This window comes from Sarcophilus harrisii, chromosome 1, assembly GCF_902635505.1.
Source record: "Sarcophilus harrisii chromosome 1, mSarHar1.11, whole genome shotgun sequence".
Taxonomy (NCBI): Eukaryota; Metazoa; Chordata; class Mammalia; order Dasyuromorphia; family Dasyuridae; genus Sarcophilus; species Sarcophilus harrisii.
In genome coordinates, this window is record NC_045426.1 from 262,001,857 (window position 1) to 262,027,621 (window position 25,765).

General features: G+C 40.2%; 1 protein-coding gene across 3 annotated transcripts in view; it reads right to left on the bottom strand.

Annotated features, from left to right (window-relative positions):
- Positions 1–25,765, bottom strand: part of ELFN1 (extracellular leucine rich repeat and fibronectin type III domain containing 1) — a 199,995-nt gene that overhangs the window by 63,899 nt on the left and 110,331 nt on the right. For all 3 annotated transcript variants that reach the window (XM_031941260.1, XM_031941261.1, XM_031941259.1), the window contains one exon: positions 21,457–21,622. The gene's annotated coding sequence lies outside the window, so the exon portion shown is untranslated. The remainder of the gene's footprint in view (positions 1–21,456; positions 21,623–25,765) is intronic.

Sequence of the window (25,765 nt, forward strand, 5' to 3'; positions counted from 1 at the left end):
GGAAAGACTAGGACCAAAACCCAGGTCTTTTGGCTGCAGTTTCCCTATATGTGAATGATTTCCAAGTTTCTACTCCTTGTCCTTCACCATTCGAGGTCTGCGCTGGGGCCCAGGGACAGGACCACCTTCTTGTCATGTATATTAGAAGACCAGGAACTTTATTGCATCTAAACAGAATCATCAGAAACCTAAGCTTTTAAATGTTCTTCCCAGAGGCTGTGTTTCTCCTCCCTAGCCCTTTCCCCCTTCTCTCCTTTCTTCTCTGTTCCTCTTCCCTGCCTTCCCTTAGGTCCCCCCAATTCAGCTGCCAATCAATCTGTTTTTGGCTTCTTGCCTCCCCTTCCAGGGCCCTCTCCCTCCTTCCAGCCTCTCTGACCCACTTTAGTTTTAGAATTTATAGTGACAGCTATAGCTTACCAGGGTGGGGGTAGGGAGAAGGATCGGAGGAATGGACTCACCCAGGAACAGAACCACCTCAAGATGGGGAGGGGGCAAGAGGGTTGTGTAACTGTGAGACATGGAGATATGTGGGGACAAACTTGTAAGTGGGATATCCAGGAAAGAAAAGAAAGAGGAACCCTATAATGAAAGGGAAAGAGAAGGAAATCCTGGGGAATCAAGAAGAGAAAGAAGGCATCAAATATATTGATACTAAGATCAATGAGAGGGAGCAGATAACATGGCCAGAGAGGGGGAAACTAAGGGTGGGGGCATGGAACAGTTATTAATTAGTAGGCAGAGATAGGAAAGATAGCTATGCAATATTCATAGTACCACAGATTTAGAACTAGAAGAGATCATTAAATCGAACGACATTATTTTACAAAGAAAGAAACTAAAGTTTAGAGATAAAGAGATTTGTCCACAATCACAGAGCCTTGAGGTATCAGAAGTAGGGTTGAAAACAAGGTTTTCCGATGTTTCCCTTTCTATCAATTGTCATCCTGATCTCTCACAGAACAAGAGAATTCTGGAGCTGAAAGAAACTTCAGGTAGATTTCTCATTTTACAAAGGAGGAAACTAAGGCTCAGAGGAAAAAAAAATCACCTTCCTCAAGGCAATTCAGGTACTTACAGTTGTAAAGGTTGAAAGTGAGCTGGTTAGTGGGTTTGGGGAATAGGAGGAAGAAGATGTTGGGGGAATATAGTTGATCTTCCTTCATTAAAGGTTCCTTAGCTCTTCTGAAAGAGACTGAAATCTAGGTGGGATCTGGTCTGATTTATAGAGATATAACACAGTAGAATAAGGAGAAGAGACAAGAGGCTGAGGAAGGGAGAGGAGAAAGGGAAGGAAGAAAGAGAAGGAAAGAGCAAACAAACTTGAAGACCCAGGAAAAAAAAGCTTCACTATCAAAGTCATTGGTACCATTAAACAGTTCAAAATCAATTAGCATTTATTAAGTGGCTAGTATGTGCCAAGCATTGTGCTAAGCATTGGGCACTATAAGAAACTGATATAATTTTTAAAGAGAAATTACATTAAAGAAGGGACATTATCATCTACCTTGCCACTAAAAACCAGGGGACCTTTCCATCTGAATTGTAGCTGAAACTTTTCATTATCTGTTTTCTCTTCTATTAGAATGTGGGCTTCTTGAAAGTAATAACTCACTTTACTCTTATATCCCCAGAATTTACATAGTAGGCACTTAATAAATGATTTTTTCTTCTTCCTTCTTTCCCTCTTTGGTCTTTTACCATTTTTTCTTGTTTAAGTCCTTAGAGATGTAATGTTAGAATTCAGGACAAAATGACAACCCCAATTCATAGAATAACAGATGCAGAGGAAAAAAAAGAGATTTTAAAGGTCATCTAGTCTAGGTCCCTCATTTTACAGATGAACAAATGGAGATCCAGAAGATTAAGTAACAGTCACAGCTCATCAAGGTCACTCAGGTAAGTAAACATCCAAAGTGAGGTTCAATCTTTAGTTTTCTGGCTCTGGAGTCAGTGTTCTCTTCACTGGACCATAATACTTCCAGATTGTCAAATTCAGGAGGTGGAAAGAGATCACCAGCCATAGCCACTAGTCACAAGAGTAAGTCAGGGAAGACAAACACCTTTTAGGCAGGCTGGGTCACCAGGGCCCTGCCAAGAATAGCACCTGACTTTTGTGGGGAAAACTTACTGAGACAGAACCGAACATGATAGGGATTGTTTGTCCTGATGGGGAAGGTTAGAAAGGTTATGGGAAAGGGAGGAATTACTGGCTCTCCATCATCACCTAGATTCTCTCATCCTAGGATCTAGTGCTGGAAGACAGGAGCCGTGTCCTCTCCAGTTCAGCCTATCACTCTATTGCCTCTGGGCCCAGGAGATATGGAAGACCTGAACCAATGCTGGCCTTTGCAAATACAAATAACTCACACCATTCACTGCCTGAAGGAAGTCTGTCCTACTTTGTCTATGAAGCTACCCTTGCCCCATCCAATCCTGCTCTTTTCTAGCCTAGAGTGTGAAATCAATTTGCTATACCCCAAAGAGATAAAAGAAAAGGGGGGAGGGACCAAAAATATTTATAGCAGCTCTTTCAGGGGAAGGCAAAGAAGTGAAAACTAAAAGGGTACCCCTTAATTGGAAAATGGCTGGACAAATTATGGCTTATGAAAGTTATAGAACACTATTGAACCATAAGAAATGGCCAAAAGATTAGGTTTTTAGAGAAACCTAGGAAAACTTGCCTGAATTGATGTAGAACAAAGTGAGCAGAACCAGGAAAACAGTGTATATAATAATAACAACATTGCAAAAACAAACAACTTGGAAAGACTTCAGAATTTGGACTAACATAATGACTATAATCACATTTCCACAGTACTAATGAGTACTCTCCTGACAGAAAGATGATGGACTTAAATGCAAAATAAGACATACATTTCTGGACATAGCCAATGTGGGAATTTATTTTGTTGGACTATACATATTTGTTACAAGAATTTTATTTTTCTTTTCTCAGTAGTGGAAAGAGATAGGAAGAAGAGAAAATTTCTTTTAAAAATTTAATTAAAAACCCTAATTCACACTATAATATTGAAACATTTGCTATCCTTATTTAAAGTTATCAGCTGCACATTCCATAATGGAAACGGACTGCCCTGAGCCAGCCACACACTCTCTTTGACACAAGCATTTATGAGTTGTTTGACATTAAGGTTGGATTTCGCTGTGACCATGACACAATAACAAGAATCCTGGCCCATAAGAGAATCACATCCCTCACATCTATGACCCTTGCCTTCATTAGCACCAGGCTCTAACTCTTAAGCTAACCTTCCACTGATTATCACAATTAGCCAGGTTCATTCTCACCCGAGTGACAGATACAAAATAAGACAAGAAGCATTGGACCTCAGTTAACATCTCTGCAAAATGAGGAAATTGAACTCAATAACTTCTAAGGTTCCCTCGGTTTCTGGTCCCATGACTCCCTGAATAGGTCTCAGAGTTTAGGGGGTAGGAGGATTGAAGCTGAGGAAGGTAGCTGTGGTACCCTTCAGTGTGAGGAGCTTAGGAGGAGGAGGGGGAGACTGTTGTACAGGGTTCTGCCTCCGACCTGTTGGGTCACTGCTCACTTTGAAGCCATTCTAGTAACTAAGACGCTAATTCAAAGCAGCCTGAGCCAGGCACACACATGCACACAGCCTGCTATGTGAAGGAAGACTTCAAAAGGTCTGGGGCTCCAGGAGCCCAGCAGTAACCTTTCGCTAATTAGCCAGGGCTGTTTTTTCCCTGTGCTGACAGCTTATTTTTGGATTGCTTGAAACACTACCATGACTGAAATGTCACTGAGGACTAATAAATAACACATTTCTTCAAAAAGCATAGCTGTGATAGGGGCTGAGAAGGGTCTAATTTGGGGGTAAGGCAGAGGGATGATGGGGGCAACGAGGTATATTCTGGATATAGGGCTTTGGCAGGAAGGACAGAAGATCCTTGTTACTAAACTGTATGCTTCATGAGGGCAGGGAGAACGTGGATTTAGAAACCCTGAACAGGAGTCCTGGATCAATTCAATTAAACAAGCATTTATTAAGCACCTATCGTATGGCATGAACTAGGTGACAGAGATACAAAGACGGGGTACAAAGATAAAATTTTAAATTGCCTTCTCACTCTGCTTTTTGTCTAGACAAGTGTTCCCTAGTTTGGACCAATATTTCATGAGATGCCTTACTTTTCCCAGATTTCATTGGCCAGGTATACATCTACAGCCATTGCTTTTCAGCTCCTGATCATAAATTATCTCCCCCTATAAGAATGTAAAGTCTTTTGAAGGGAGAAAATATCTTTTAGAGAGCAAGGGGGTATTATTTGTATCCATACTGCTTGGCCCATATAGTAAGTACCTAATAAATGTTCCATCCATCCATTCGTATATCCCTGCTTTCTAGGAGCCAACATTCTATTGGCTTTTCTATTAATTAATTATATACTTGAGATATAATAAATTTCATTCTTCTGAATCTTAGTTTGCTGATCAATAAAATGGGGATGATAATATGCATCTTCACAGAATCACTGGGAGGAAAGTATTTTATACCCAATTGTTACTGCTAGAATGAGCAGAATGATCAAGTACTTCCCTTCATATTTATCCTGCTTGCCTCCCTTAAAACTTCCTCTTGTCTTGCTTAAGTCACTAGAAGCGTTTGGGGTTCCCAATATGCTCATGGAGTAGAATCATATATCATGCTAGTCCTAGAAGGGGTCTTAGAGATCTACCTTGTCCACTTCTCTCATTTTACAGATGAGAAAACAGACCCAGAAAAATGAAATATCTTGCCCAAGGTCATACAACTAATTTGGTGGCAGAGCCAAAGATGAAGATTCAGGTCTCTTAATTCTTAGCTTGGGGTTCCTTCAACTACATCTTCATGCTCTTTGAGAGAATAATCACTTCTGCCACTTCCAGTTAAACTGATGCTCTAATGCACTGCCCATATCAAGGGGATATTGAGCCTCTAATTTTTTTTCTCCCTATTCTAGTGGGTAGGATGAAGATTTTGTGGGGTTGAGTTATTTCAGTCTAATGTGATTCTTTGTGACCCCTTTTGGGTTTTCTTGGGGTTTACTGGAATGATTTGCTATTTTCTTCTCCAACCCATTTTACAGATGGGGAAAACTGAGACAGACATGGTGAAGTGACTTGCCCAGGGTCACTCAGCCAGACTTGAACTTAGGAAGATGAGTCTTCCTGATTTCAGACCCAGTACTCTATTCACTGTGACAGCTTAATGTATTTACTTCACAGAGAAAGCACTGAGACCAACAAAAGCGCATTTATTAGAGGAGGTAAAGGTGGAGAGGATAATAGGACATCCAATCTCAAGCCAAAGGAATTAATTTCTAAGGGTGAGAATTTCATGTCTCAATTGTACATTTAGAGGAATGAGGCAAGGGTAGAAGACTCCATTTCATGTTGGAAGAAGCTTACTTTTTTCCAAGGGCAGGAAAGATTCTACCTACATGTAAGGTGAATCCTATCCTGAGCAAGCAAAACCCTGGGTAAACCACAGAATGAAATGATCCCAGGGAGGGAAAGACAAAAGATAAAGACCAGGAGAGAGAGGAGGGGATCAGGTTAAGAGAAAGGGAGAAGCTGAGGTGGCTGAAGTCTCAGGGCAGTGAAGGGTTAATCCCTTTTCATTATCAGCAGCTTATAGGGGCTATTCTTAGAGAAGCTCCACTCCCAATATTAGCCCCTGTCTCAGGCTGGACGATTAAAAGACACATTATCTCTTAGGATTTGTTATATGAAGAGTCCAATTACTGCAGCAGGGCCGAGGCTAGGGCTGGGTTAGGCTGAGGGAATTGGAAGCTGACTGCAGAGTAAGTACCAGGAATGGATTAATGTTCCCTTCCCCTTCTTTATAAAGGGAATAAAAGCAAGAAACAAAGAGAGGGAGGGTGGGTATCTCGTCTCCTAAAGTCAGCACAGTACAATGGGAAGAGCTGGACACTAACTTGTTGGCAAATCACTCCCCTTTCTCATCTATAAAACTGGAATAATGTCTGCTTCTAAGATCGTTGTAAGAAATGTAATGATCTAGGTGGTGTAATGAGTGCTAGGACCTGCATTCAAATCTGACCTCAGACACATACTAGCTGTGTGACTCTGGACAAGTCACTTAACCCTGTTTGCATCAGTTTCTTCATCTGTAAAATGAGCTGAAGAAGGAAATATAAATCACTCTAGTATCTTTGCCAAAAACAGACTCCAAACTGGGGTGTTAAAGAATCTGATGCAAACAATTAGCTAATCAACAACAATAAAACAGAAACAACTTCACATATGTGAAGGCTATGTGAAAAATGGAAAGCACTCTACAAGTGTGAGTTTTTGGTATTTTTTTTTTCATTAAAAACCTTCAACTGCCTTCAGTTGAAGAAAAGTCCTAGTTCGAGTGGGAAGTCATCCCAGTAGGATGAAAAGGAGTCTCAAAATGCTTCAGTTGCAGGAGGCAGTGGTAACACTAATTTGTGTGACCATGGGCAAATCACATTAATCTCACTCAACCTCAGTTTCCTCATCGGTAAAATTGGGAAAATTACAAGTGCACTAGCCACCCCTCCCATGGAGAAGTATGAGGAAAGTGCTTTATAAAAATGTATTTTATATGTATATATATTATTTTCACCTTTTTTTCTTTTGGATTGCTTTTCTTTTTCATAGTTTTTTCCTTTTGTTCTGATTTTTCTTTCAAAACATGACTAATATAGAAATAAGTTTAAAATGATTGTACATGTATAACCTATATCAGATTGCTTGCTGTCTTGGGGAAAGGGGAGGTAAGGGAGAGAAGGAGAAAAGCAATTTGGAACTCCAAATCTTACAAAAATGAATGTTGAAGACTATCTTTATTTATATGTAATTGGAGAAATAAAATACTATTGGAATTTTTAAAAATGCTATATAAATGTGAATTATTCTTGTTATTATTAGTATTCCTATTTTAAACATTTTTATTATTTTTATATCAACTTCATTTCCCAATATATATAATCCTCCTTCCTTTATAACAAAGAATAAAATAGAAAAAGGGGGGGAAAGCACATCTGTAAAGCTAACCAACTTAACAAGCAAGTACAAGAGAGTATATAATTCATCAGTCCCCTAGCCTCAGAAAGAAAGAAAAAGGGAGGGAATGCATTTTTACATGTCCTCTGGAGGGCCAAGTTTGGTCATTACAATTATGACCATATTAATAATAATGATGATGACAGTAAAATGAAGCCAGGGTCTGAATGATCTTATTCCTGCTGGGTGCATGGGGAAGAAGGAGCATTGTTTTTGAGTTAATTGGTTTTTTGGTACAAAAATTAATGCAACAACAACAACAAATTTCTACAGAGCTTTAAGCACTATCTTCACAACTATTGCTAAAAAGATAAGACTATTAATACTGGTCACAAAGGAGTCTACAGGATCATTAGAGAAAAACTGATTGTGGGAATGTTATTATCATGAACAAGGTGTGAGATCTTCTAGGAGCCACATTCAAGTTCCTTAGTGACTGAAGATAATATATAAACACCTTAACTTTTAAGACTCTCCACAATCTGCTTCCAGATTGTCTTTCTAGTTGAGCACCTTCCATGCAAACTGAGCTGTTGCTGAGCCCATCTTGCCTTTCCCTACTGTTGCATTCATGCAAGCTCCCCCCTAGGGAGGGGACTGATTCCTTCTACATTTCCACTGATAAAATTCCTTTGTTCAAAGCCTGGCTTAAGAGTCACTTCCCCCAGGAAGCCTTCTTGGATGTGGTCCCTCTCAGATCAACTGAAAGTGACTACAGTTTCCTAGTCTTTTATCTGGATCGTTAGTCTCAGTATACATTTTACTTAGATACATATAATAGACAAATAATGTATATATTATACATAAATACATATATAATAGGTAGAATACAACATACAAAATGAATAAATTTTATACACATGTACATACCATACAAACACACACAACCATATTATATGGTGTGCATGTGTGTGTGTTATATCCTACCTATTAGAAATTAGGTGGCAGTGGATAGAATACTGAACCTGGAGTCAGGAAAACTCATCTTCCAGAGTTCAAATCTGATTCAGACACTTACTAGTATTGTGATCCTAGGCAAGTTACTTAACCCTGCCTGACTCAGTTTCCTGATCTGTAATGATCTGGAAAAGGAAAAGAAAATTCATTCCAGGATCTTTGCCAACCCCTTCCCCCCAAAACAACAACAACAACAACAACAACAACAACAACAACAACAACAACAACAACAACAACAACAACAACAAACCTAAGAACCCTAAATGGGATTGCAAAAAGTCAGGCACAACAGCAATAAATATCTATTAGAAACCTGTAAGTTTCTTGAGGCTAGGAACTATATTGTCTTTCCTAGGCCAAGGTGTAATACATCGAGTGCTGAAAAAGTGTTCTTTAATATGTATAGAAGAATTGCACATGTTTAACATATATTGGATTACTTGCCATCTAGGGGAAGGAGGAAAAAAATTGGAAAACAAGGTTTTGCAAGGGTGAATGTTGAAAACTATCTATGCATATGTTTTGAAAATAAAGTTTTTTTTTTTAAATAAATAAGCATTCATTGAATAAATGAATGACTCTTTAGATATTGCTTCCTCTTCACCTGACCACCGTGGAGAAGCTTCTGCCCTCATACCTTCCAGATTGTAGGTTCCCTCCCTATTTCAGTAAGGAGTCCAGCCTTGCTCTACCTCAATCACACCTTGATTCTGTCCAGATTACCTCTGTCCTCCTCGTGCCTCTTCCTCCTCTTAGCCTCCTGTGTTGGCTTGGGTATTATATTCCCTCTCTTTTCCACTTTCTAGCTCAACTGTAACTTCTCCTATTTAAATGCAGTAAACACCTTTATGTTAAAAACTCTCTTATATGCATGTCCTTAATAAGTATTTAAATGAATACTCACTCCATTCATCTCATCTGTCTATTCATGTATCTAATCTGACTTTGTCCCTTCATCCATCTACATATCTGCCTGTCCGTCCATCCATCCATCCATCCATGAATGTATATGGTACTCCTGGTGAGCAGGGAAAGATCTACAGGGGAAAATCATGATTGCCAGGCTGCTGGGGAGAAAAAAATAGTCTCGTGCTCACAGAAGTGAGTTTCCAAAAGCTGTCTTCTCAAGTGGCTGCCCACCATCTGCCCTTTTGGTTGGGGCATGGGATGGGCCTGACATTTTCTGAGGGCCACAGATTCCAGGCACACTTGGGAAGAGAGGTGGTCAGGGAAAAGCTGCATTCTCAGAGGCAGCGGGAAGAAAGAAAGAAAACTTGGCCCATTTGGCACAGGGCAGCTCCAGCTTTGGCCCCTAGGGAGTGTGTGTTCAAGGGATGCTAAGGGGAATCCAGGGCTGAGAACACCGTTGCTCCCTCACACAGGTCATACCACGAAACACGTCTGAGGAAGCTATTAGTCTGGCTGGTCTAGAGCCAAAGATGTGACAAATATAAACGTTCCTGGTTTTGTTATTCGAGAGAAGAAAAGTCAGGCTTGGAGTCAGGGGACAGGTTTGAGCCCCAATACTTAACAGGCGTGAATCAGTGATCCTTATAAGTCTCAGTTTCTTCACCTGTTAAGTAGGGATTTGAAAATACTTCTCTACCCACCCTTATGGGCTATGGTTTCCAGCTCAGTCATTTTTCAGTCATGTCTGACTTTTCATGCCTCCTTTTGGAGTTTTCTAGGCAGAGATATTGGAGTGCTCTGCCATTTCCTTCTCCGGGTCATTTTACAGATGAGGAAACTGAGGCTAACATAGTTAAGTGACTTGCCCAGGATTACACAGCTAGTAAGTATATAAGACAGCATTTGAACTCAGGTCTTCCTATCTCCAGGCTCAGCATTCTATCCACTTTGCCGCCTAAAGTATAATTGTGAATTTTTATTATATGTGCCAGGCTTTTGGGTTTATCTCGGATCCTGGTCAGAGAAGTAGTTCAGCATGATTCCAATGACTTGGGTTCAAATCTTGGCACTACCAATTATTAAAGTGCTCATCAGAAAGGGATCTTTGGGAGAATCTGAGACTCAATAGGAAAAGGTAAAAAAAAAAATCCCCACCTACTTACCTGTGTAACTTTGAGAAAGTTACTTGACTCTCAGGGATTTAATGACCTTATCTGTAAAATGAAAGACTAAAAGATCTTTTAAGATGTTTTCTGGCTCTAGATCAATAATCAAACCATTAAATGAACCCAAGGCTGATTCCCACTCAAAATATGTCATTCAAGACCAAGACAAGACCAAGAAAAGGGGTAGGGGCTGCTTTCTGAGCGTGGGAATCAACTTAGACCTGAAGCCAGTGACACCAGGGTTAGTCTGTGTTCGGGCAGGTCAGACTTCCCCAAAGGGCAAAAACTCTCCTATGCCATTTGGTCTTATTCCCAGGGCGGAGCTGCCTCCATTTCAGACCCTTTACTCTTTAAGCATCAGAACAGCAGAAGGCTCATATTTTTCCTTCTAAAAACTGTTTTTGCAACATATTTGGAGCTGTGTTTTTAAAATACAGAAAAGGAATTTCAAAAAGCCAAATGGTGTAGTGGTGCTAGACCTGGAATTAGGAAAAAGCATCTTCCTGAGTTCAAATCTGGATTCAAACACTTACTAGCTATATGACTCTGAGCAAGTCACTTCATCTTGTCTGCCTCAGTTTCTTTATCTGTAAAGTGAATTGAAAGTGAATGGCAAACCACTCCAAGAAACTCCAAATGAGATCATGGAGAGTTGGACATAACTGAAAACAACTAAAAAATAAAAATCTGAATTAAGCCGTTCTCACTGCTTTTTTCCCATTTTATATACAGTTATTCTTTAAAAATTGATCACCTTCTAGAAGTCATCTTTTGTTGAGCCAAGAAAATTAAAAAAAAAAAAGGATGGAAAACAATATAGGTCCTTTTCACTTTGACCTAAAAAAATATGTCCTATGATATTTAAAAAAATTTTTTTTCTTTCCCAATAAAGATTTGTTTTCTCTCTATTTCTTTCCTATCCCCCATGGAGGAAGCAAAAAACCAAAGAAAAAACACCAAAATCCCCATTACCAACACATATAGTCAAGCAAAACAAATTCCCACATTGGCCATATATATAAATCTGTCTCAATTTGTACTTTGAGTCCATTACCTACCAAGAAATAGGTACTGTGTTTCTTTATAAGTCCTCTGGAATCCTGCATGGATACTGACTCATATTATTCATCTCTATACACTACCTGGCATTGAACATGAAGAACCCCTATCAAAGCCTGAGATAAGTAAGGGCTCAAGCCTTATGGGGATAGAAATAAGGGAAAGTGACTGAGAAGCATGATTGGACTTGGAAATCATGATTCCCAGAGCTAGGAGAAATTAAACACCTAGTAAACCTAGAGGGCAGGGATAGGAAGTAAAAACAGCCTGAAGCTGTAAGAACCCATTCAAGGGAGGATGCTGCTACAGCCTTCTTTTTAGATGGACAGTATTAAGGTTGAAAGTAGTGGCAAAGTAACATGACAAATATGGAAATATGTTTAGAAGAACTGCACATGTTTTAACCTATATTGGACTGCTTTCTGTCTTGGGGAAGGGGGAAGTAAAGAGGGAGGAAGAAAAATTTGGAACTCAAGATTTTGCAAAGGTGAATGTGGAAAACTATCTTTGCATGTATTTGGAAAAATGATATATTTTTTTTTTAAAAAAAGAAAGTAGTGGCAAACATTTAAGCTATATCAGATTGCTGTTTTGGAAAGGAGGAAGATAAGGGAGGGAGGGAGAAAAATTTGGAACTCGAAGTTTTATAAAAATGAATGTTGAAAACTATATATGTATTTTTAAAAATAAAATCCTATTTAAAAAAAATGGCAAGTAGTGGCAGAGATGAAACACAATGAAATAAGTTAGGAGACTCTAAAATACTTAGACATAGGAACTTTTCCACCTCCACCCATTCCTTCCTAACAGAGCCTTTGGCTATCCTCAATTGCTCCTTCCTTGCAGCCTCCTGAGAAATGCAAAAATGGAATGAGATTATCATTGATCTCCCTCCTTCCTGATTGCTCACTGAACTTAACTGTCTGAATCAGAGATTCCCCTGCTTAATTGCCCTTGCTGGAATAAGTAGTGTCATGTGGCATGATCGATTTGATTCCTGTCTGATTGTTTCACTTGTGTATATAGGGAGCTGTTAAGTGGCACATTGAGAGTGCTAGACTTGGACTGGAGAAGTTCTGAATTCAAATCCTGTCTCAGACACTAGCTGTGTACTCTTAGGCAAATTACTAAATATCTCTGAACCTCAATTTTTTAATCTTTAAAATGGCAATGATAATAATAATAATAATAATAGCACCTACCTCACAGGGTTAATGTAAGAATCACATAAGATAACATGTAGAATGTTTTGTAAATCATATAACTCTATATATGTACTATCGCCATCTCATCATCATTATTGTCTTGCCACTATAAAAGATTATTGCCTCTTAAAAGGAGGAACCACAATTTAGACTTCTCTAAGCAGTGCTAGGTTTTTGTTATTGTTATAGTACAAGTGTGTCCAACTCTTCATGACCCCATTGGGGTTATCTTGTCAAAGATCCTAGAATTGCTTGCCATTTTCTTTTCCAGCTCATTTTACAGATGAGGAAACTGAGGCAGACAGGGTGAATTGACTTGCTTAGGTCACACAGCTAGGACATGTCTGGGGCCAGTTTTAAACTCAGGTCTTCTTATTTCTTGTCCTGGAACCACTTAGCACCCAATGTTAGGAAAGAAATCTAATAATTATGCAAGCCAATAGATTAAAACGGAATGGAATAGATTAAAATATTATGATATATTCAAAGAATCCTGGATTGTTATTGTTAGGAAGGGATTTTAAAAATCAAGGACTATATAGATTTAGAGCTCAACCTTAGAGGCTCAATCCCCTCATTTGATAAACAAAGAAACCAAGAATGAGAAAGGCTAAGTTACATGGCTAACGTGTATGTATAAAGCAGGATTTGAATTCTATTTACAAAGGTTAAGACTGAGGCACAGAGAGGAAAAATAACTTTATATGCTATTGTATATCTACCTACTTGTGACTTATAATTAATATTACTTTTCAGTTTATACTTAAGTTTTTTTTTTTTTCCTTCCAAAAGATTTCATTTCTAGGCATATCCTATATTCAGGAGATGGCCTACTTTTGGACAATTATGGTAGGGTTGGAGCAAAAACCCAGGTGGAACCATCTGTGAAGTGAATGGCCAACATGTTTCATTCATATTCCTGGGATGCATTGCCAATGGAAGCACACATCTCTCATTAATGATAGGGTAATGTTCAAGGCTTATATTTATCTACGTGTTAGACTAGATTATAGTGGAATAGATTATTTGAGATTGAATAGAACAGAATGGTCCATTTTATCATTTTTATCCCCTAGCCACATGCTGTCAACCTGGTCCAAGGCCAAGAAGCCAATAATAGGCTTTCTCCTTTGCCTGTCATAAGAGGAGGTGGGGAAGGTTTGATGGTGGAAACATAAGAAATGAGGAAGTCCTACATCCATTCGTTTTTGCTATCCATCCATCCATCCTTCTTTCCTTCCTTTCTTGCTTCCTTCCATTCATCCATCCATGACCAAGATGGATGGTACCTAGGTATTCCCCAGGCAGGACATTGACTCATTTCCTCTTTACACTTGGATCAATTCACCTCCTGGGTTCAGAATCATTGTGAATGACTGTTTATTGACCTCTCTGGAGTTCAGAGGAAAAACACTTCTGACAACTTTAGAGCTTCTAGGACAGGACTTTCCCCCCAAATCCTCCCACACTCTTCCCTGTGCTCAATCTGAGTCGTGACTGCACTGGCCGTGTCCCCAGAATGATCCTGTGCCTGGCATGTGGAAGGGGCATCTGGAGGAAGGGAACTTTTAAAACCAGAAGACGTTGCTTCTCAAAATTGGGAAATAGTTGCTTGACCTTTTGAGGACAGGGTCTGTGGAATTGGCCGTAAGTGACCTGTTTCTAGGTGGCTGGAAGTGGGGGTAACTGAACCAGGGTGCCAGTCTCTCCCACTCAGCTTCCTTTGTCCTCTCACCAAGCTCATTAGGACTGCTGAAATGAGTGACTCTCGCCTACTGCTGAATCGGTTGCCGTAGATACCCAGTTGACACTGGAGAGCCCAGCAGTAAGGATGCACCAGCCCTTGTGGACAATGGAAGGCTAATTAGGCGTGTGCTGTCAGCCTGTAGCTGCTGCTACTAGGGGTTGAGAGGGGCATTACTGGTTGAGCGTGCCCTGTGTCCTGGTCCTGGGTTTGGACCTATCAGCTACCTTTTTGAGTTTTCTCCATCTCTTGTTATACACCCTTCTGTACCATGTCATGTATCTGTGTATCTCTGTCTTTCTCCTTCTGGCCAATTCAGCATCTTTCCTTGGATTGTTTGCTCTGCAGATTTCCATTGAGATGAAGACTATTTAAGGAGATTCCAGTTAGAGCCACTACCAGCTCCTTTGCCCTGTCCCATGCTCTGCCCCCTTGGCCTACATGCCATTTTACCCACCTCTTAAGGCTGCTGGCACTCCCCTTCCCCATCCCCAGAGCTGACCTGAAACAGAACCACTTCATGCTATGAATTCTCACAGGGCTTGAGGTTTCATGGCATACCTGAAACCTTAGGGTTGCCCAGATCTGAGTTGGTCTTCTTGGGGACCCTAGTCCAGATGGGCACTAAGGAGTGGGTTGGGCTTTCCCCAAATACACTCATGGCACAAAATATATCAGGAGATGGGCAGAGGAGAAGGAAAAGAGGATAAGACAAGATTCCCTTGTTGGGATGGGAAGTGACAGACAGGACATAAGAGTGGGCAGGGAGTTGTAGCCACTGAGTCATAGAAGATGAGACCAACTCAAAACAGAATCCAAGACCCTAACTCCATTGGGGTAAAAGGCACACATGATGTATCATGCTCCAATGGAAAGAACTCTAAATGTACTTCTTTGCAGAGGTGGGGGACTATGACAATATATGCCATATTTCTCACCCCATCTCAGTTAATGTGTTGGTTAGTTTCACTGAACTGCTTCCCCATCTTTCTCTTTTTATTCTTTGTTAAAAGAAGTAGATCCCTAGGGCAAGGGAGAGATGGACTGAAGGTAATATAAAAATGAAAAATAAAAACATTAATAAAAACTAAAATATTTTAAATAGTCTTTAAAGGAGGCTCCTGGTCTCAGCTAAACCATTAAAGTGCCATGTAACTTTAGTTATGTCACTTTTTTCTGAGGCTAATTTCTTTCTTTGTCATATAAAAAGATTGGAGTATGATCTCTAAGATTTAATAGTTTATATTTTTCCCCACTTACATATAAAAATAATTTAGCTCCCCCCCCAAAAAATTTTTAAGTTCTAAGTCCTCTAAATTAATAGAAAAGGCAAGTGGATGAGAAGCAGAAGGGGCTAGCTGGAGAACTTCCAACTAGGAGGTTAATCAAGTACTAAGTAGACTTTGGGAAAAAAAGCCGACAATAAGGCAGCCCATGCGGAGCAAATTGCTCCCCTCCAGGGTCTCTTTGAATGTGTGTGACCCAGATGGCATCACTACTGTGTTTGGAAAGCTTTGACCACTCTCTGGGCTGGGAGGGAGGAGAGAGGGACTTGAGGCTGGCAAGGAATGGGGCCAAGAGGTTCTTGAGGGCCTCCTTAGGACTGAAAAGTACCAGGGAGGGAGGGGGGCATGAAGGCTCTCAGGCATCCTCCAGTTCTAAAGTGAAAAAGGGCAAATGGTTCAGGGAAAGAGTGTCCCTGAATCCTCACTGAAGTATCATTTTTGAGGGGTTGTAAGGATCAATCAGCTCTGGGCCCCAGAAATGCAGCTCTTCCCCAGGGTCAACTTGGTTTTCATGGCAAATTACCTTCCCAGATCTCTTTCTCTCTGGATTTCTGGCAATTGCCCAGCAAGAAAGTGTAGTGCTGAAGTAATCATACTTGAATCAGAGGTAAGAGATGTGGGCTCTGGGCTCAGTTTTTCCATTAGAAATACTCCTCTTTCCTGGGTTTCAGAATTTTTTTTTTAATCTGCAAAAATGGGGGAGTAGTTTATACCTGCCCTCAGATCATAAGGTCATTGGGAGAATCAAATGACACAATAAATATATGGGAAAGGCCTTTGGAAAATATGTATATGAAAATGTGTTTTGCATGACTACACATATATAACCAAATTGCTTGCCTTCTCAATGGGGAAAGAGAGAATTTAGAACTCAAAATCTGAAAAAAAAAAAATGTTAAATTCTTTTTACATGTAATTAGGAAAAAATAAACTATTTAATTTAGAATAAAAATTAAAATATGTTTAAAGTTCTATATAGATATAAGATGGTATAAGTTTTTATAAGGACCTTTGGGGCAGCTAGTGGATAAGTGCAGTTAGGAAGACCTAAATTCAAATTTGGCTTGGGACATGTATTAGCCATGTGATCCTGGGCAAGTCATTTAATCCTGTTTGCCTTAGTTTCTACATCTGTAAAATGAGCTAGAAAAGGAAATGGCGAACCAGTCTGATATTTCTACCAGGAAAATTCCCAAAGGGGTCATGAAGAATTAGTCACAACTGAAATGATTGAACAACACAGAAAGGCTAGATTTTGGAGGCTGAACTACTGGATTAAATTTTGTTACTTCCCAAGTGACCTTAGCTAGTCAGTTCCATTCTCCTGACTTCAGCTTCCTATTAATTGATCCAATAGGACCATGTGATCCCCTAAGGCCTCTTCTATCCCTAAAGTGATGATTTTAGGATCCTTATCAAATATATAAAGGCAAGATGCTGTATTTTGAGTTGAATGAAAATAAGACCTACCTGTCCTATGTCCACATGGCCTGAGAGGGAACTTCTGGTTGAGTAGGTATAGGCCCTTACAGCAAAATGGGGAGCCTGGTCTGTCTTGCTGCCAAGAGCTTCCCCCAGAGCTGGCAACCATTCTCTTTAACACAATGGACTTGCTTTTCTTTGGGTTTCTTTAACTGGCCAATTCTTTTTTAACATTAAGGAGAGTACTATATAGAGCCAGGTCACCTTGAAAACCTGAGCCCCTTGAGGTCTGGGCCCGTATCTACCGGCCAGGTCTCTCCTCTGGACCTTTCCCAACATTCTTTGGAGGAAGGGAGACTCTGCCTCCTAGAGAGGGCTTCTGCAAGACGAGAATCTCTATCTGCTGGGAGACAGACTGGAACTGGGCCATTGCAGTGGCGCAGGTGGCTCCAAGCAGAATATTCCTCTTTGACCTAGCACCCCTTCCCTTTGCTGTGTATCTCACTCCTTCCCTATTATCACCTCAGCAGGCTATTAGAGACAGAACTAGAGTTTTGAGTAGCCAGGTTTGCCTTGTATTACAACAATCACCACTGCTCCTATATTATGATTTATAAACTGCTTTTTTTCATCACAGTCCTATGAAGAAGATAGGACAGGAATTATATTGTATTCTTACTTTTACAAATGGGTAAATTGAGTATCAGAGAAGTAAAAGAACTTGCTCAGAATCACATAACAAATTAATGAGAAAAAGCAAGGATCGGATCCTACACCTTCTGAATTTTTTTGTTTAATGCGCTTTCCTTGTCCATACTGGACTACATAACACCATGATCTTCTGGGACCAGTACAACTAGCTTATCTAAAATCTAAGGGAGCCCTGGAAGAAGGGACCATGATTGGGCCCAGTGCACAAGGTTAAGTAGAGGCACTCTCTCCATCTGATTCCTTGTGCTCTTAAAAGAGAAAACCAGTCCCTGGTTTGAATGAAAGTTCTTTAGTTGTTCCTTGACCTAGTTTAGGATGGAATGGATTGAAGCAGGGCATGATATCAAATGGTGAATTTGAATTTTTGTTCCTACTGTGCTCTTGGTGATAGATTCTTAGGATTGAGAGCTGGAAAGTATCCTAAGCTTAGAGATGTAGTCTCACCCTCTGGATTTTAACTCTGGTTTTGCTGAAGAAGATACTGAGGCCAAAGGTCCTTTTTGGTTTATGGCCGAGTTATTTTCAGTTGGGGTTTTCTTAGCAAAGTTACTGGAATGGTTTGCCATTTCTTTTTCCAGCTCATTTTACAGATGAGGAAACTGAGGCAAACAGGATTAAGTGACTTGCCCAAGGTCACATAGTGACAGTAAGGTCTAAGGCCAGATGAGTGTCTGAGGTACCACCTCACTGGCTAAGATGGCAGAAAAAGATAATGATAAATGTTGGAGAGATTGATGGAGTTGTGAACTGATCTAGCCATAGGAGACCAATTTGGAACTACATCCAAAGGGCTAGGAAACTGTGACCCAGCAGTGTCTCTATTGGGTCTCTACCCCAAAAAGATCATAAAAGAGGGGAAAGGACCCATATGTACAAAAATGTTTGCAGAAGTGGTGGTAAGGGTTTGGAAATTGAATGACTATCAACCGGTGAATGAGTTATGGTATATGAATGTAATGGAATATTATTGCTCTCTAAGAAATAATCAGCAGAGTAATTTCAGAAATACCTGGAGAGATTTATATGAACTAATGTTCATATAAATGATGATCAAGTAAGCAGAATCAGAACACTGTACACAGCAACAACAAGGTTATGTGATGATCAACTATGAGAGACATACCTCTTCTCAGCAATGCAGTAATTCAAGACAATTCCAATATTCTTGGGATGAAAAATGTCATCTACATCCAGACAGAACACTATGGAGACTGAATGCAGATCAAAGCATACTATCTTCACCTTTATTTTGTTTGTTTCCTTTTTCTTTCTTGTGGTTTTTCCCTTTTGTTTCTGATTTTTCTTTTATAACATGACTAATCTGGAAATATATTAAAAATGATTGTTCATGTAAAACCTATCTCAGGTTGCTTGCTGTTTGGGGTGGGAGGAGAAGTAAAATAAGGGGGGAGAAAAATTTAGAACTCAAATCTTAAAGATGTGAATGGTGAAAACAATCTTTACATGTAATTGGAAAATTAAAATACTACTGAGGAAGATGAGTGTTCTTGTCTCCAAACCTGGTGCTCTAGCCACTGCGCTACCTAGTTGCACAATACAACGTCTTTAACTTAAGGATATTTGGAGTGAAGGGCATGTGTTAGATAGCAACAACTGTCAGCAGAGGTTGTTGGAACAAACTAGTTATGGCAGATATTATAAACAATGCTAAGTGTTAACAATAATAACATAAGCTCTCAGAGGGCAAGGACTGTTTTGTTTTTTTGTCCCTGCATACCAGTGCCTGGCACAGAATAAATGTTTACTATTTTACTTGTATGTTTCTTATTTATTTTTTAACATTCCTTCTTAACAAATGAGTTCTATAAATGCTTGTTGGTCAATGGATTGATTTATATAGCACTTAGTAGTGCACCAAGTGATCCACATATGTGAATGTATTGGAGTTTGGGAAAGGAGGTAATACAAGAATCGTCATCCCCATTTTACAGATTATAAAAACAGAGATTTAAAAAAGCAGAGGTTCGGGAACTTGTCCAAAGCTAACATGTCAAAGACAGGATTTGAACACAGATTTTCTGACTCTAAGATCTAGTTTTCATTCTGCTTTTTCACAGTTGTATTCTTTTTTCCTCCAAGTAAGAAGATTATCATAGCTAAATGTCAGGAGAGCCTTAGGTAGGGAGAAAGTTTGTGGGGGTATACAGCAGTTATTCTTAATTTTTTTTGGCCTCAGGATCTTTTATACTCTTAAAAAATGATCTCCACAAAAAAGCTTTTGTGTATGTAGCTTGAATCAATAAATATTTACCATATTACAAATGAAAATATCTTGGTATTTTTCTGATAACAATTTTGACCTCAAGGATCCCCTGAAATGATCTTCTGGATGTATTTTTTGAGGATTGTTGGCTTAGAGGAAACTCAAAGACAAATGACCTTTTCCATCTGAAGTGTTCCCTTATGATCTGTGGTAGTTCTTGGTAATAACTCTCAGATATGTTGTGAATAAGGCCTGCATTGCCTGGGCCAGTTCATCAGCTGCCAGAAGACCAAGAGATATACCAGGGACCATAAGAGCAAGGGAAAGGTCAACTAAGCTACCAATTCATAGGAAATAGTGTAGGAAATGGGCCCCCAAGGCATCCTAAGAGATAGAAAAGTAGGTAGAAGAATGGATGAATGATTGGATAGGTGAATGGATTGATGGATAGATGGGTGGATGGATGGATGGCTGGGTGGGTGGATGGATAAATGAATAAATGGATGGGTGGATGAATGGGTAGATAAATGGTTGGCGGGGTAGATGTGCAAATGGTTGAGTGAATGGGTGAAAGAAGAGAGAGATGAATAGATCTACATAATCCAAAGGCAATACAACTAAAAATAGAATTAAAAATTAGGGATGGAGAGTAATAAAGTTCAACTGCTGATTTCTTTCTGTCTGGGGACCTTTATTTTGCTGTATTTAAACAGCTGCAAAATGTACAGCTCCCACTAAGTGCAATACTGCTGGTATAAAAGTATCTGGAGGGCCACTAGGATGACACCCTTAAACTCCTTCTTCACCCCAATTCTTAATTTAGTCACTTGGGAGGTATTATTCCCTTCATGGAAGCATTTAATTTTGTAACAGAATCCACCAGAACTATGATTCATTTTATATATATTTGCTTTAAAATGAGATCTGGAATATGCATGTTCCTTAAAAAAATAAAAAGAAGAAGAGAAACAAGAATTTATTAAGCACCTACTATATGCCAGGCACTGTACTAAGCACTTTTAAAATATCATTTCATTTGATCTTCACATCAACTATATGAGATACATGTTGCTATTATCCCCATTTTACACTTGAGGAAGCTGAGGGGCCCACCTCATACAGCCAATAAGATTTGAACTTAGCTCTTCCTGATTCCAGTCTCATTCATTATGTTACTCATTATACTGCTTCGCTACCTAGAAGAGAAAGTTATTTTTCACCCAAATTAATTTCCCCCCCCCCCCCATGATTCAGATTCATTTTATGTCTTGACTTCCTGGGGGAGAGAAATGGGCTTAGACAACAGAGACAACAGATTCTTTCTCTCTGAAACCTTTTCAAGGTGCCCCAATGCTTCTCCAGTCAGGATTTCAGGATGGAATCTTCACGTCCTCTTCCTTCTGCCTTTGTCCATTCCTACCTGTTTTCAGGGATTTCCCTTTAGAATGACCTCATTTTGGTCATGGGCACGAACCCTGTCTGACCATTTATTCAACAAATGATAGGCTTTTTATCTGTCACTTGCCCCCAAACGCAAACCCCTTCAGCTCTAGTCGAGGTGTCTATCCTGGTTCCCTCTTGACTTGTTGCACATCTGTACCACATCTGCTTGTAGACTGACTACTTCTTTGAGAGGCAGCTTCCCCTCTCCCTTTCTGAGAGAGAACAAAACTGATCAAATAAATTATCTCTTACCTTGAAGCCGGGGGCTGCCTGATGATTTGGAGCATCTGAAATGAGCAGTCTGGTGGATATTTTTTCTCTGACGTCATGAAGAGTGTCTACTCATCTCTCACTGTTGACAGACACAGTGGTTTCAGGATTTGTGGGGAAAGATGAGACACAGGGACCAATGCTCGATCTGCAGAGAAATTGAAATGATATTCTATAAGGAAGATGGGAAGAAAACAATGCAGATAACAGCTCAATCCTCCAAGAGGGACCCTGGTTATTAAAACAGACCATCCTTTGGACTGACAGGGAGATCAGTTTTGAAAGGAAGAGTCAGAAAACAGGACACAGCTCCCAGATAGATCCAATCACCTGCTGGAATTAATCAATTGAAAATCCCATCCATCAGTGGAGTAAGGTGGAATCAGAAAGACCCTGCAGGTGAGAAAAGCAGGAGATGTGGCAATGGGAACTTTGGGATAGAGCTTTACTGATTTTTTTCCTTTCTGCAAACTCCTTCAAAGCCTTTCATTTTTTATTTACCATCTCGTGTCTGTGACATTCATTCTTTTTTCATGGGTACAACAAACTAGACTGTAGACCCCTTGTTGTTGAGTTGTTTTCATTGTGTCCAACTTTTTATGATTCCACTTGTGGCTTTCTTAGCAAAGACACTAGTGTGATTTATTATTTCCTTCTTCAGCTCATTTTACAGATGAGGAAACTGAGGCAAACAGGGTTAAATGACTTGCTCAGTAAGTGTCTGGGGCCAGATTTGAACTTGGAATGATGAGTCTTTCTGACTCCAGGTCAGCTCTGTGCACTATAGTGCCACCTAGATGCCCAGGTTCCTTGAGGACAGGGCTTTTTGTGTATTATATTCTATCTTCCATAGCACAGAGCACATGAGGGCAATGTGTTATAGTAGAAAGAACACAGACTTTTAGATGCAGATCTGGAAGCTACTACTTTCTGGGTAACTGAGGGTCTCAGTTTCCTTTTCTGTAAATTTGGGATGATAATACTTGTGTGCTACTTACCTCAGAACTGTTCTGAGGAGAATGCTTTATAAATCACAAAATACTATATAAAGATGATCCATACTAATAATGACTAGAGTGTTTGCTGATTTATTGATAAATGTCAATTACAAAGGCATATATGCTAAATGTTACAGGTCAAGGAGAGATTGGTCTTGCTACTTAGGAAGTCAATGACAGATGAGAAACAGAGGTGTATATGGAGAGAATCTGTCCCTCCTGCTCCTTCTCCCACAGAACCTTCTTTTTCAGCTTTCCAGACAAGGAAACTGCCTGGGAGTTTCTAGAGATGCAGATATAATATTTTGGTCCTTGTTCAAGAAGAATGAATGAAAAAGCATTTATTAAGTGCTTACTATATGCAAAAGACTATGCTTATCGTTGGAGATAGGATAGAAAAGCAAAACAGTCCTCCCAATTCACAAAGAAATCATTCTAATAGGGAGACAGCGTCTCCAGGTAAGATGGGATAAACAGGAGTCTCTCCTTCCTCCAATACCACTGTGACACAGAAAGGGACACCCAAGGCTTCCTGGGCACAAGGAACAAACTTAGGTGTAAAGGAAAAACATCTTTCTAGAACTAGTAACAGATCCCAAAGATCAGCTAGAAAATCTGAAGCATCTATTCTCTTGGAACAACAGGCCTGTCTAGGAAGAGCTTGTGCCCAGCAGTGAGGAAGAGCGGGGAAGGCAGCGGGGTGCGGTGAAGTCTCTTCACCAGGATGATTGATGGGGTGCCAGGCCGGAGGCTGAGATGCACTTGCACAGGGTGGGGGGAACTGCAGCACACGGGGAACAACCCAGTCAGGCAGAAGAGATGGGGGCGATGCACAATGTGGGGACAGGAGTCAGACGGAGGGGCAGGCACAGAAGAGACACTCATGATTCTTCTTTCCAATCTGCTCTTGGGTGAGGGATGTGTTTGGCGCTCAATAACGCATCACAGTTTTTAAGTGAACAATCGCACCCTTTGATTTATACGTGGGTCGGGTGCACATTTGGGGAAGGCAGACATCACTGTTAATGATGGGCTCCTCGACAAGATCCAGGAAAATCTCCTCCATCTCCCAGTGATAAGTCACTGGGAAAAACAAACACAGATACAACCTACAGCTGGCAGAGGCCATACACACAGACACACACACATCCCTCCCTCTCTGTCTCTGTCTCTCTCTCTCACACACACAGACATATACACACACCCTCTTTCCTCCATCCCTCCTATCTGTCTCTGTCTCTCTCACACACAGACATATACACACACCCTCTTCCCTCCCTCTCTCCTCTCTCCCCCTTCTCTGTCTGTCTCTGTCACACACAGACATATACACATACACCCTTCCCTCTCTCCTTCCTTTCCTTTCCCTTCCTTCTTTCCTCCCCCACCTCTGTGACTTTGTCTGTCTCTGTCTCTCTCTTAACCCTTCTCTCTCTCTCTCTCTCTCTCTCTCTCTCTCTCTTTCTCTCTCTCCCTCCTCTCTGTCTCTATCTCTGTCTCTCTCTCTCCCTCTCTGTCTCTGTCTCTTTCTCTCCCCCCTCTCTGTCTCTATCTCCGTCTCTCTGTCTGTCTTTCTCCCCCTCTCTGTCTCTGTTTGTCTGTTTCTCTCTCCCTCTCTCTGTCTCTCTCCCCTTCTCCCCCCCCCCCCACACATAGACATACACATACACACCCTTCCCTTCTTTCCTCTCCCTTTCTCCCCGCCCCCGCTGTGACTCTGTTTCTCTCTGTCTCTCTCTTTCACACACACACACACACACACACACACACACACACTCAGATACATTCACATGGCAGGCAGTTGTACACAGACACATACACAAATGTAGTCATCCAGATACACATCACATTAGATGCATACCCCAGTACTCAATATTCTGAGTTTATATAGACTAGGTTCTCCCAAATCATATCCCTTTGGCTTGTTTTGTTCTACCCAGAGCTTCCTACAGGGAACTCAAAATGGAATTTGTGTCTAATTTTCCACATATATATGAGTAAAGGAGTCCCTATGCAAGCACTCAAAGTAATAATGCATATCTGGTATAGGACAGTATTTATTTAACTTCACAGAAACTATAAAGCAACATAAAATACTCATGGCAACACAGATACAATTGATCTTCTTCTGTCTAATATTAGTTTAGCTCTAGAGTATTACTCCAAACTGCAGGGGTCCTCAAACTACGGCCTGTAGGCCAGATGTGGCAGCTGAGGACATTTATCCCCCTCACCCAGGGCTATGAAGTTTCTTTTTTAAAGGCCCACAAAACAAAGTTTTTGTTTTTACTATAATCTTCCCCTCCAACAGTCTGAGGGACAGTGAACTGGCCCCCATTTAAAAAGTTTGAGGACCCCTGCAGCAAGGCTTGGATTCTCCTCTTAATAGAAATGAGTTTGGGGATTGCTAAAAGGGCCCCTTGGAATGACACTATGCAAATATACATTTAGTATTAGGGATAATACAAAGCCCAATTTTTCTTTTTCTATACTGTAACTTAATCACTTCTGGATTTTTCAGTTCAGAAACTATCCTCCAGATAGGTAAGGTTAAAGAAATCTTGCCAACCCAAACTGCAATCTCTTTGACTAAAAAGTCATATAATACTGACTCTCCAAAGGCTGAAACCAGAAGCTCTGCCATCTCCCTCTGGAAAATAATGTTATGTCCTCTCCTGGGGCCATATAATTGACAGAACCCACTGCTGCCTCTTGCTACCATTTCTCAAGCCAAGTAAGTGAGAACTTATACAACTAGGAGCATAGATCTAGAACTGGAAGAGACCTCAGAAGCCATTTAGTCCAAATCTTTCATTTTATAAATGAGGAAACTGGACAGCTAGATGGAGCAGTGAATAGAGCATTAGGCCTGGAGTGAGGAGAACCCGAGTTCAAATCTGGGCTCAGATGCTTAACATTTCCTAGCAAGTCACTTAACCCCAATTGCCTTGCCAGAATAAATAAATGAAAATAAATCAAAATGGAGAAAAGTAAAGCAACATGAGTATGATCACACAGATAATTCATGCCTCTTAGAAATAAATCTCTACCCAAAGCTACCAAAGATTAGAAAATGTGGAGAGTCTATGCATAAAAAAGCCTTCTCCCCTCACAATACGCCATCTTACAACACTGGCTGACTCTTAAGTAGGAAGGAAATCAACATTTACTAAGCAACTACTATGTACCAGCTACTGTGCTAAATATTTTACAAATATTTACAAATTTTAACTTCACAGTTTTAATTAAATGATTACAAACCATTTGATCCTTTCTCTTTCTCCATCACTCCC